Raw genomic sequence first — 12,310 nt, forward strand, 5'->3', positions numbered from 1 at the left:
GAGGGGGCGGGGCGGCAGGGGGAGGCTCGGGTCAGGTGGGAGGGAGGCCTGCTGGGAGCCTCCGGCTGTGGGGCAGACACCCTGCATCTGCCCACCCCCTCCAGGCACACCTGCCCGTGGTTCCCTGCCTCCCTCTGCTCCAGGCCCAGCGTCCTCGGGAAACTGCGGCTCGGATCGCGACTTGCCTTTGCCCAAGGTCTTCCATCCTGCAGGGGAGTGGCTCCCAAACCCTGTTTCATACCTGAGCTTCTGCAGGAGCCGGGGGGAGGGGTGGGGGGACATCTGTGGGCTGGTTGCTCAGGTGGGTGACACTGGTACAGTCAGGCTGTGGCCAGAGGGGAAGAGAAAAACACGGGTGTGGTTTCCACTAAGGCGCTTGACTGATGGACGGGGGACCCATGGTGTTGGGAGGAGGCAGAGAATGGGCTGGTGCATGGCAGGGAGGAGAGGCTGGGAGTGGTGGTGGCCAGAATGGGGGAAGCTGGTCTCTGCTGGTGGGGGAGGGGGCATCTCAGCATTTGCCCGGGGAGGCTGTGTTGGGAGGCGTATGAGCGTCACGTGGGTGTCCTAACACGTGATCACCAGCCTAGTGGCTTAGAACCATGCACTTGACTCTTGCAGTTCTGGGGGTCGGAGGTCCAAGGTGGGTTCTATGGGCTAAAGTCAAGGCGTTGCTTCTGGAGATTCTAGAGGGGAATCTGTTCCCATGTCTTTTCCCAATGCTAGAGGTCCCCCATAGTCCTTGCCTTGTGGCTCCTTCCTCTGCCTCCAAAAAGCATCACTCCGACCTCTGCTTCTGTTGTCCCATCTCCCTCTGACTCTGACCTTCCCGTCTCCCTCTTGTAAGGACTCGCTGGGTCGTCTCACGGTCCTTGACACCACCGTGCCTGCAACGTCCCTTTTGCCCCCTGAGTCACATGGTTCCAGGTTCTGCAGATTAGGAGAGGCTTGGCCCCAGGGGTGGCTCTTCCCAGGCTCCCCAGTGAGCTGGGCCATGTTTGCAGCCGCTGAGGCTGAGCCTGGGCTGCCCCGGGCGCTGCCAGCATCCTGGCAGACGGAGGCACAATTAGAACGGTGAGGATGTCTCCTGCGCCCCCAAGCGCCCAGGCCCCAACCTGATGCTCGGTGAGAGCCCCCCTCCCCTGGGCACTCAGAGGAAAGCATCAGTGTCCTGGATTCCTGAAGGAGAAGCTGAGGTCAGGGACATTCACCCAAGGTCAAAGCAGCCAAGCTGGGATTCAGCCCTCAGAGGGAAAAAGCCCTTAGGAGGGACACGAAGAACTTTCTAAAGACTCTCATACTTGTTAAATATTAAAGCATATTTCTAAGTAATTTATTATAAATATTATTTTTTCCTCCAATGATCCCCTGATAAAATTATCAGTAGCAAATTATAACAAAAACCCTGGCAGACAACCATCTCTGGCTCAAGAAGAGAATATACATAGGAGTCCTTTTGAAACAGGAGCCACCAGATGTGATGTGATGTAAAGTCATGGAACAGGTTTTTTTTGGCCGCACCCATGGCATATGCAAGTCTTGGGGCCAGGGATTGTACCCGTGCCACAGCAGTGACAAAGCTGGATCCTTAACATGCTGAACCACCAAGGAACTCCATGTTATGGAATAATTAAAAAAAATATATCAGTGCCACCACTTGGGAAATACTGTGTCTTTTTTTTTTGTCTTTTTTAGGGGGGTGCTTTTTAGGGCCGCACCTGTGGCATATGGAGGTTCCTGGGTTAGGGGCTGAATCGGAACTATAGCTGCCAGCCTACACCACAGCCACAGCAACACTGGGTTGCCAACCCACTGAGCAAGGCCAGGGATCGAACCCTCATCCTCATGGATACTAGTCGGATTCATTTCTGCCGCGCCATGACGGGAACTCCCCTGTGCCTTGATTTAAGTTTTCATTATTCCTGGTAAAATTGGGATAAGAAGGTAGCACAGAAGGAAAACTGAGGCTCTGCAGCTTCTCCGAGCTCACACAGCAGGTAAGTTAGCGCAGGCCGAGACCATGCCTTTGCTTCCCAGCCCTGCCCACTCTCCAGCAGTGCCACCGGCAGTGTTGGCACAGCAGCAGCTGCCCAGTGGGCAGCAAAAGAAGTGCGGCTAGGTGCAGGGCTTGGGGTGGGGGCCACCAGGCAGGCTGCGGCATGGTTGCAGCGGGCTCTGAATGTGACAGCCCGTGTGGTGAAGATGATCATGCCAGCAGCAGGCAGCCAGGGAGAGTGCCAGAGGTCAGGTTACCTGGGAGTATGTGGTGAGGCCAGCAGCTGGTCGACCAGATGCCCAGTGTGGCCCTTGCCAGCCACAGCTCCAACGCGTTGACTGCCATTCTTCCCACGCCACAGCTGAGGCCAGGGCAGTGTGGGCACAGGTGTGGGGGCCTGCTGCATCGGGTGTCCTGTGGGCACATCACAGGCCTCCTGGGCTCCACCCTGGCCTCTCCAGCCACCACCTCTCCGTGACTCCCCGGGTGCGGTCTCTGCATCACCCCGCTCTCCTGCTCTGCCCCTCCCAGGGTCGTCTGCCACTCTCCCTTCACTGCATCTCTCATTCCCCTCCCACCATCCAGGTTCCCCTGGCTCCTCTCACCAGGTCTGGCTCTGTCACCATCTCTAAAGTGTCTCTCAGGAGTTCCCGTTGCGGCACAAAGGAAACGAATCCAACTAGTATCCATGAGGAGGCAGGTTCCATCCCTGGCCTGGCTCAGTGGGTCAGGGATCCAGTGTTGCCATGAACTGTGGTGTAGGTTGCAGATGTGGCTCAGATTCCACCTTGCTGTGGCTGTGGTGTAGGCTGGCATGGCAGCTGTAGCTCTGATTTGACCCCTGGCCTCGGAACTTCTGTATGCCACGGGTGCAGTCCTAAAAAAAAAAAAAAGTGTCTCTCAGACTTTGAATGCATCTCTGTCTTGGTCTAGGCAGGTTGAGTGTGTGTGTGTGTGTGTGTGTGTGTGTGTGTGTGTGTGTGTGTCTGCACGTGTCCTGGACACACGTGTGGTGTTGTGGGATCACCTGGAAGGTTTCCTGTCCTGTCCTGTTGCTCCCAGGCCCAGAGGGGAGAGTTCAGGGACCCTTAGCAAGGGACCGGCGCCAGTGGACCCCAGATGTCTGGAGGATTGAAGATCAAGGGGCCGGGCAAGGGCCGTCCCTGCATGGTCGGGCCTTTGCTAGCCCAGCTCCAGCAGCAAGCTCACATCCAAGCCTTCAGGAGCCAAGAGCATCATTCATGGGCCAGCTCTGTCCCACTACCAGACCAGCCTCTGATGCACCCCTGGGCCACCGGCGGCAGGCTCTGGCCTGGGATGCTCCACTAGGGGGCGCCAACATCCCAGGCTGGTGCTTTGTGGCCGGGCTGCGGTGGCACTCAGTATGTGTGGCTCCCACTTTCTCCCGGTCTCCGTCCATAAGAGTCACCCACAGCGGAGGGCTGGCTTCATCTGATGTCTGTGCAGGACCCGCATTTACAGATATGAGAGGTGTTCACAGGCTCCTTTCTCCTATCCCAGCCCTTGTAATGGGGGGGGGGTGCATTTAATCATTTAATCCCGAGAGTTTATTGAGCACCTACTGTGCGCAGAGACCAAGGATGCAGGGGTGAGCAAGATAAGCACGGTCTGTCCCTGTAGGATTCTGGGAGGGAGACCTTTGTCAGCAGGAAATCAGGGTTCTGTATGTGCTGCGAAGATGCTAAGACTGGACAGTAAGGTGGAGGCTGGATGGGGAGGGTGCTGTTTTGTGCGGGGGAGGAGGGGAGCCCCCTCTGAGAAGGTGGTAATTGTCCTGTGACGCTGATGGAAGAGATGGCAGGCGTTCTCTTGTGACTCAGTGGCTTGTCCACTGTTGTCACTACAGTGGCCTGGGTCGCTGCAGTGGCACAGGTTCAACCCCTGACCTGGGAACTTCACATACCATGGGCAGGGCCAAAAAAAAAAAAAAAAAGAAGAGAGAGAGAGTGACAGACAGGAGCTTCCCAGGCAGAGGGCTCAGTAAGTGCAAAGGCCCTGAGTCAGGGGCGAGCTTGGAGAGAGTGAGAGGCGGGGAGTGATGGGCAGAGGTGAAATCAGAGAAGTGGACAGGGGCCAGACAGGCAGGGCGTCATGGGCCAGGCAGGAGCTGGATTATGAGGGTACCGTGGTGGGGAGCCATGGAGCGTTTGGGACAGGGGTGGTGCCCAGGCCTCGGGGCCCTGCCCCAGACCTCCTATGCAGGCCTCGCTATCCCTGGAACGTGGAGACCTTGCCCCTAAATCCCTCTCTAGTGTGGGGAGGGGGTCAGAGCCAGGCCAGGAGCCCAGATAAGGCTTGTCCCTGCCTGTCTCCACCCCTCCAGCCTGGTCCCAGAGGGACTTTGTTCCCTATAAAATCAATTGTAAAAATGTACAGGTGGCAGGTGCCTGGTATCCCCAACCCATAACTCAGAGGGCGGCCCCGTCACACTTGTTTCCCAGCTTTTCTTCTGAGAAGAGCAGTGGGCCAGGTTGCGTCTTCCCAGACTCACGCCTTGAAGTCTTAACCACCATAGCTCGGAATGAGATGGCTCACAGATCAAGTCTTTTTTCAAAAAAAATTTTTTTATTATAGCTGATTTACAGTGTTCTGTCAATTTATGCCATGCAGCAGAGCGACCCAGTTATACGTCTATACCCGTTCTTTTCTCGCATGACCCTTCACGATGCTCCATCTCAAGTGACTGGAGAGAGTTCCCTATTCTGTGCAGCAGGATCTCGCGGCTTATCCACTCCCAACGCAAACGTTTGCATCCACTAACCCCGACCTCCCCGTCCAGCCCACTCCTCCCCCTGGGCATCCACAGGCTGTGGTCTGGGTCCCGGAGTTCAGTTTTCTGTAGATCGGGTCATTTGCGCCATATATTAGATTCCAGATATAAGCGAGGTCATATGGTATTTGTCTTTATCCTTCGGACTTCACTTAACATGTCTCTAGTTCCATCCATGTTGCTGCAAATGGCATTATTTTGTTCTTTTTTTATAGCTGAGTAAGCATTCCATAGTGTATACGTACCTCGTTCGTCTATCGATGGACATTTAGGTTGTTTCCATGTCTTGGCTATTGTCAGTAGCGCTGCCATGAACATAGGGGTGCATGTATCTTTTGCAATGAAAGTTTTTTCCAGATAGATGTGCAGGAGTGGGACTGCTGGGTCATACGGTGGTTCTCTGATTAGTTTTCTGAGACACCTCCGTACTGGTTTCCATAGTGGTTGGACCAATGTGCATCCCCACCAACAGTGTGGGAGGGCTCCCTTTTCATACCCTCGCCGGCACTTGTTATTTGTAGACTTACTAATCATGCCCACTCTGACCTGACTGGTGTGAGATGTTACCTCTGCGCAGTTCTGATTTGTATTTCTCCAACAATTAGTGACGTCGAGCATTTTTTCATGTGCCTGTTGGCCATCTGTGTGTCTTCTTTGAAGAAATGTCTATTCAGGTCTTCTGCCCATTTTTATTTACTTATTTATTTATTGCCTTTTCTAGGGCTGCTCCTGCGGCACATGGAGGTTCCCAGGCTAGGGGTCTCATTGGAGCCGTAGCCACCGGCCTACGCCAGAGCCACAGCAATGTGGGATCCGAGCTGCGTCCGCGACCTACACCACAGCTCACGGCAATGCTGGATCCTTAACCCACGGAGTGAGGCCAGGGATCGAACTGCAACCTCATGGTTCTTAGTCAGATTCGTTAACCACTGAGCCATGACGGGAACTCCATTTTTTTTTCTGTCTCCATTTATTTATTGATTTATTTGCTTTTTAGGGCCTCACCTGCAGCATGTGGAAGTTCCCAGGGGTCGAATCAAAGTTAAAGCTGCCAGCCTGTGCCACAGCCACAGACAGCAACATGGGGTCTGAGCCACATCTGCCACCTACACCACAGCTCATGGCAACACTGGATCCTTAATGGATTCTTAACCCGCTGAGCCACAACGGGAACTCCATGACATATTTTAAGCAAGTCTGCAGTGGTATTTTTGTTTTGGGGGGGGGTTTCTGGGCTACACCTGAGGCTTGTGGAAGTTCCCTGGTTAGAGATTGAACCTGTGCCACAGTAGCCACCCAAGCTGCTGCGGTGACAATACCAGCTTCTTAACCCACTGCACCACAGAAGTACTAGGGTTGTTTATTTTTTTGCTTTGAAGTTGTATGAGTTGTTTTTATTTTGGAGATTAAGCCCTTGTCTGTTGCATTGTTTGAAACTATTTTCTCCCCTTCCGTAGGTTGTCTTTTTGTTTTTACTTTTATGGTTTCCATTGTTGTGCAAAAGCTTTTAAATCTGATTAGGTCCCATAGGTTTATTTTTGGTTTTATTTCTATTGCTTTGGGAGACTGACCTAAGAAAACATTTGTACGATTGATGTTAGAATGTCTTGCCTATGTTCTCTCCTAGGAGTTTGATGGTGTCTTGTCTTCTCTTTAAGTCTTTACACCATTTTGAGTTTCTTTTTGTGCATGGTGTGAGGATGTGTTCTAGTTTCATTGATTTACATGGAGCTGTCCAGTTTTCCCAGCATCGCTTGCTGAAGAGACTGTCTTTTTTTTTTTTTTTTTTGATTTTTTGGCTTTTTAGGGCTGCACCTGTGGCATATGGAGGAACCTCATGGTTCCTAGTCAGATTCGTTTCCACTGTGCCACGACGGGCACATTCTCTAATGTCTTTTCCCATTGTATATTCTTGCCTCCTTTGTCAAAGATTAATTGACCGTAGGTGTCTGGGTCAGATCAGGTCTTTAAAGAGGTGGGTTAAGGAGTTCCCGTTGTGGCACAGGGGAAACGAATCAGACTAGGAACCATGAGGTTGCAGGTTCAATCCCCGGCTTCACTCAGTGGGTTAAGGATCCGGTGTTGCCATGAGCTGTGGTGTAGGTCGCAGACGCGGCTCGGATCCTACGTTGCTGTGGCTCTGGCGTAGGCTGGTGGCTACAGCTTGATTCAGCCCCTAGCCTGGGAACTTCCATATGCTGCAGGTGCAGCCCTAAAAAGACAAAAAAAAAAAAAAAAAAGAGGTCGTTTAAGTCAAAATGAGGTCATTAGCCCAGTGTGCCTAGTGCCCCTGTAAGAAGAGGAAACCTGGACACCGCCGGGGGCAGAGGGAAGACGGTGTGAGGACAGGGAGATGCGGACGTCTGCAAGCCAAGGAGCGGGGCCAAGGACGAACCAGCCCGCTGACCCCTTGATCTTGACCTTTAGTCTCCAGAATAATAAGAATAAGTTTCTGTTGTTTAAGCCACCCAGTCTGTGGCAGTTTGTCATGGCAGCCTGAGCAAACTAACACAAGAAGTGAATTAGACATCAATGTTGCACAGCAAATTACTACCATACAGTGGCTTAGACCAAGATGCATGAAGCTCCCTTGCATCTGGCATTGCCTTGGCATTGCCTGACCTGTGGCACAGGTCGCACCTGTGGGGCAGGTTTGATCCCTGGCCCAAGTACTTCCACATGCCTCCAAAACCCACAAACACTCACACCAAAAAACCCTACAAAACACTCACAAAAAAACCACAGTATGCATACTAATTTTCTCACATTCCCTGTGGATCAGGAGTCCAGGTACCACAGTTGCGCTGGGGCCTTGGTTTAGGGTCTCATGAGGCTGAGGTCGGGGCCCTCTGCTAAGCTTGCATGGCAGAATCCATTTCCTTGCATCTGTAGAGCCCATGGAAGCTGGTGTCTTCAAGGCCAGGAGGAAAATTGCTGATTTCCACAGCTCTGACCTCCAGACCCAACTTTAACGATCTCGCCTGATTAGCCCAGGCCCACCCAGCAAAACCTTCCTGTATTAGTAGTATTCCCCAGAGAAACAGTTGCGATAGGGTCTCTCTCTCCATCCATCAGTAGAAAGAGATTATATATATTACATAGAGATCTGTAAGGTAGTGGCTTATGCAGCTAAGGAGGCTGAGAAGCCCCGTGATCTGCTGTCTGCAAGATGGGAGCCCAGGAGGCCAGGGGTGTCATTCCGAGGCCTGAGAACCAAAGAGCTGATGGTGCAGGTTCCAGTCGGGGTGTGAAGACCCAGGAGCCAAGAGTGTCAAGGGCAGACAAAGATGAAGGTCGCAGCTCAGTCAGGCAGACGGTGGATTCGGCCTCCGTCCACCTTTTTGTTCTGTCCAGGTCCTCAGTGGATGGACTGATACCCACCCGCATGGGGAGGCCACCGGCTCTGCCCAGTCTACGGAGCCAAATGCTGACCCTTCTGGAAACGCCCCGCAGACATGCCCAGAAATCGTGTTTAACCACTTGGCACCCTGTGGTCCAGCGAAGTTAACACATGAGATTACCCATCACATTTCCTTTTAATGAACTCAAGCTCAACTGACGACGACCTTTGAGAGCACCTGCCAAGATCCTTCGACTTTGCCATGGAACGTGGAGTTCCCGTCGTGGCTCAGCAGTAACGAACCCGACTAGGATCCATGAGGACTCAGGTTCAATCCCTGGCCTTGCTCAGTGGGTTAGGGTTCTGGCATTGCTGTGGCTGTGGTGTAGTCTGGCAGCTGCAGCTCTGATTTGATCCCTAGCCTGGGAACTTCCGTATGCCATGAGTGCAGCTCTAAAAAGAAGAAAAAAGAACCTGCCTAGTATCCATGAAGATGTGTGTTCAAACCCTCAATCCCCGGCCTAGCTCAGTGGGTTAAGGATCCGGCGTTGCCGTAAGCTGTGGTGTAGGTCGAAGATTCGGCTTGGATCCTACATTGCTGTGGCTGTAGTGCAGGCTGGCAGCCGCAGCTCCGATTCGACTCCTAGCCTGGGAACCTTCATATGCTGAAGGTGCAGCCCTAAAAAGAAAACAAAAACAAAAACAAAACAACAACAAAACACTTTGCCATGTAACAGAAACCATCACAGGAGTGAGGTGCCCTGAAAGACAGGGGCCTGCTATACCAGGGCATGTCAGAGTTCCCGTTGTGGCTCAGTGGGTTAAGAATCCAACTTGTATCCATGAGGATGCAGGTTCAATCCTTGGCCTCCCTCAGTGGGTTAAGGATCTGGCGTTGCCATGGGCTGTGGTGTCGGTTGCAGACGCGGCTCAGATCCTGTGTTGCTGTGGCTCTGGTGTAGGCCAGCAGCTGCAGCTCTGATTCGACCCCTAGCCTGGGAACTTGCATATGCTGTGGGTGTGGCCCAATAAAGAGAAAACAAAACGATGAAAGCAATGGCATGTCCCTGGGGATCATCACGGAAGGTGGCATCCACTCTTGGGAGGAGATGTGACATGTCTCTGTCCCTGTCCACATTTCTGTACTTAAAGCAGAGGGGTCTGTTATCCCCACACAGGCGGGGAGTTGGCCGTGGTTCCCCGCAGGCCGGGGAGGTGTCTTCTCTGCTTCCCACGCCCTGGGCAGCCTGTTGTCCTGGCCATGCCAGTGGCTGCAGGACGCACATCACTCTGCGGCTCATGCCTGGGGCCAGCAGACCTGAGACTTTATTTACCACCCCCGCCCCCAGCACCCCTCTAGTGAACTGGCTGATGCCCCTTCCACGTGGAGGGGCGTGGCAGGCAGGCCGGGGCACCCTCTGAGAGCCGCAGATGTCAGAAAGGAGCATCCTTAGTCTGTGGGAAGCACAGGCTGGCCCCTGGGCTGGCTTCTCCTGGGGCTGGGGCGGCCGACAGCCCTCGCCTGGGGGCTTCTCTTGCCTGCCCATGCTTCCTCTGAGAAGCTTATGCGCACATACCATAGGATGTGTGGCATCTACTATGCCTTTTTTTTTTTTTTTCGTCTTTTTAGGGCCGCACCTGTGGCATATGGAGGTTCCCAGGCTTGGGGTTGAATCGGAGTTGCAACTGCTGGCCTAGGCCACAGCCACAGCAATACCAGATCTGAGCCATCATTTGTAGCAATGCCAGATCCTTAACCCACTGATCAGGGCCAGGGATCCAACCCGAATCCTCATGGATACTTGTTCTTAACCCGCTGAGCCATAACAGGAACTCCTTTGTATACCTTGTTTATTGCCACCCCTCACCCCTTGCAGATTTTGTAAACTCACTGGGACTGAACTTTTGTGGCCCCTGCCCCGGCCCCCCATTGCTGTCCCAGTTCTCAGGGAAAGACGGTGGGAGGGTCCTGGGCCAGCACTGAGGGTCTGGACACTATGGGGCCTGGACTGGGTGCCTCTGAGGACTTCCTGTGACATCTGTGTCATTGGCCTGTCTAGGGAAGGCCCATGGTGTCCCTGGCAGGCCTACGCAGAGGATTCCACGTACGAGGGTCCATGAGGGGTCCAGCTCAAGGATGTGGGGGGGGACAACACCTCCTCCCATCATGGCCCTGGAGAGCCATACAGGGTTGGCATCCCATGACTAGCCCCCCAGGGGTGTTACTGCTGTTTGGAAAATGAGAGGCACCAGGCCCAGAGAGGGGGAGCCAGTCGTTCCTAGGGGATCCTCCCCCATCCCCAAGCCTACGTGAGGAGGGGGGCCCTATTGTGTTTGGGAGCGATGGACACAGACCCAGCGGCAGGCCGCAGCTCTCTTCCCATCCTTCCCATTTTCGCTTTAACAGCTCGGCACTCTGCTGACACATCCTGCCCAGTGCCTTTCTCTGGCAGGGAGGTAAAAGCTGAAGCAAAAGGAATGTTTGGGCTGAGCTGGAAGCCAAGGGTTTTACATGCATGATTTCCCTTGAGATTTCCAAAAGACCCTGAAGGGCAGAAACAGGTCCAACAGCTCAGATCACGCCTGGGTCCCAGCCTGCCTAGGGGCCTCAGGAAACTATACCAGAGGCTGTAAACAGTCACTCACTCAACATTGTACCACCTAGGCCCAATCAGGCCCCTTATTGGTTGTTGGGGACAGCTAGGTGGCAAAGACAGATCCCATCCCTCTGTCATGGACCACAGATGAGTGCCACTGAGCACGTAAGATTCCCCACCTAGGAGCTTTCCAGCAGGAGTTGAGAAGCGATGGGTAAGGGCAGCCGGTGACATGGCCGTGGCCATGGCCATCTGGCTGAGGGAGATTGCCTTGGAGCAGAGATTTTTGGGAAATTGACAGCTGTCATAAAGTGTGGTGGAGGGGAGCCTGCTGTGGAGGGAGTGCTAGTGCTGAAACTCGGCCTCTGTCCACTGGTGCCCGGTAGAAAAGCAGAGACAGAGTTTTGTGCAAAGATGAAAAACAAAAAAATAGCTTTATTGCTTTGGAGGCCACAGCAGGCTAATGCCCTAAAGACTGAGCCCTCCCTTGGGAGAAGTTTGGAAGTGGTTTTATAGTTTGGGAGTAAAAAAAAATAGGGCCACAGATAAAGATCAGGGTAGCTGCAAGGTTCCAGTCTTCAAAGTTTGTGTTTAGTGGTCCCAGGACTGATTCTGGTCTCCTTTTCATTTCTTGAGGGTTTCAGTTCTACAGAAGAACTCAAAGATATTGTTATATATTATTCCTTGAAGAGGAACCAGGACCTTGCCCCAAGGTGGCACTATTGTTTCTTGACCCCTCATTTCAGCATCCCCTCCCTTCTGTGAATAGCAACTGTTTGCACCTGTCTTTTTGGAAGTCAGGGAAGGGCATGGAGGCTGAGGCTTATGCCCTAAAAGCAGGAAGTGAAGTGGGGGACACAGAAAGGCTTGTGTGCCCAGGAGCCCCACAGGGTCCTGCCAGATTTTGTAGGCCTCTAGCGGGTGGAGGCTGGGATGCTGCTAACCACTTTACAAGGCAGAGGACAGCTCCACAGCAAACATCTGGCCCAAATGTCACGCGTGCCATGGTTCAGAAACCTGTTGGAGGGCACACAGAAAAGTGTTTGGTTCAGAGGCCCAGGCTGGTGAGGAAGGAGAGAGGAGGCGTTCAGGACAGCCCCTCTTCCCATAAGTCCCCAAGATGGGAAGGAGGCTCAGGGTTCCTGGTGCCCTAGGTTTCCAAGCAGCTGCACTCCCGAGCACGAAACAGACTCCAGGGAACCGCAAGGAAGTGGGACGCTTGCGGGGCGGGAAGCACTGCTGACTTCGGTTTCCTCCAGTGGGGAAATGGGAGCCCAGAGGGCCTGGACCTGGGGGCCTGGGGTGACCACACCCCCTGGTGGGCAAGGCCTGCGCAGGAACCGCGGTGCCGAGGAGGGATTCTCAGACAAGAGGGAATCCATATTAATGAAGGTGAACGTGCGACCCCGCGGCCCGACTCAGCTTTCCCCGGCCTTAGACCGGAGCCCACAGCCACCCCAAGAACCGGGTGGTCCGCGTCCCAGGAGAACTACAACTCCCAGGACGCCTCGCGCCACCAGCTCAGGGGAGCGCCGCGACAGCTGGCGGCCAATGGGGGGGCGGGGGCGGGGCCTCGGCGCACGTGG

Source organism: Phacochoerus africanus, chromosome 8 (genome assembly GCF_016906955.1).
Source record: "Phacochoerus africanus isolate WHEZ1 chromosome 8, ROS_Pafr_v1, whole genome shotgun sequence".
Taxonomy (NCBI): domain Eukaryota; kingdom Metazoa; phylum Chordata; class Mammalia; order Artiodactyla; family Suidae; genus Phacochoerus; species Phacochoerus africanus.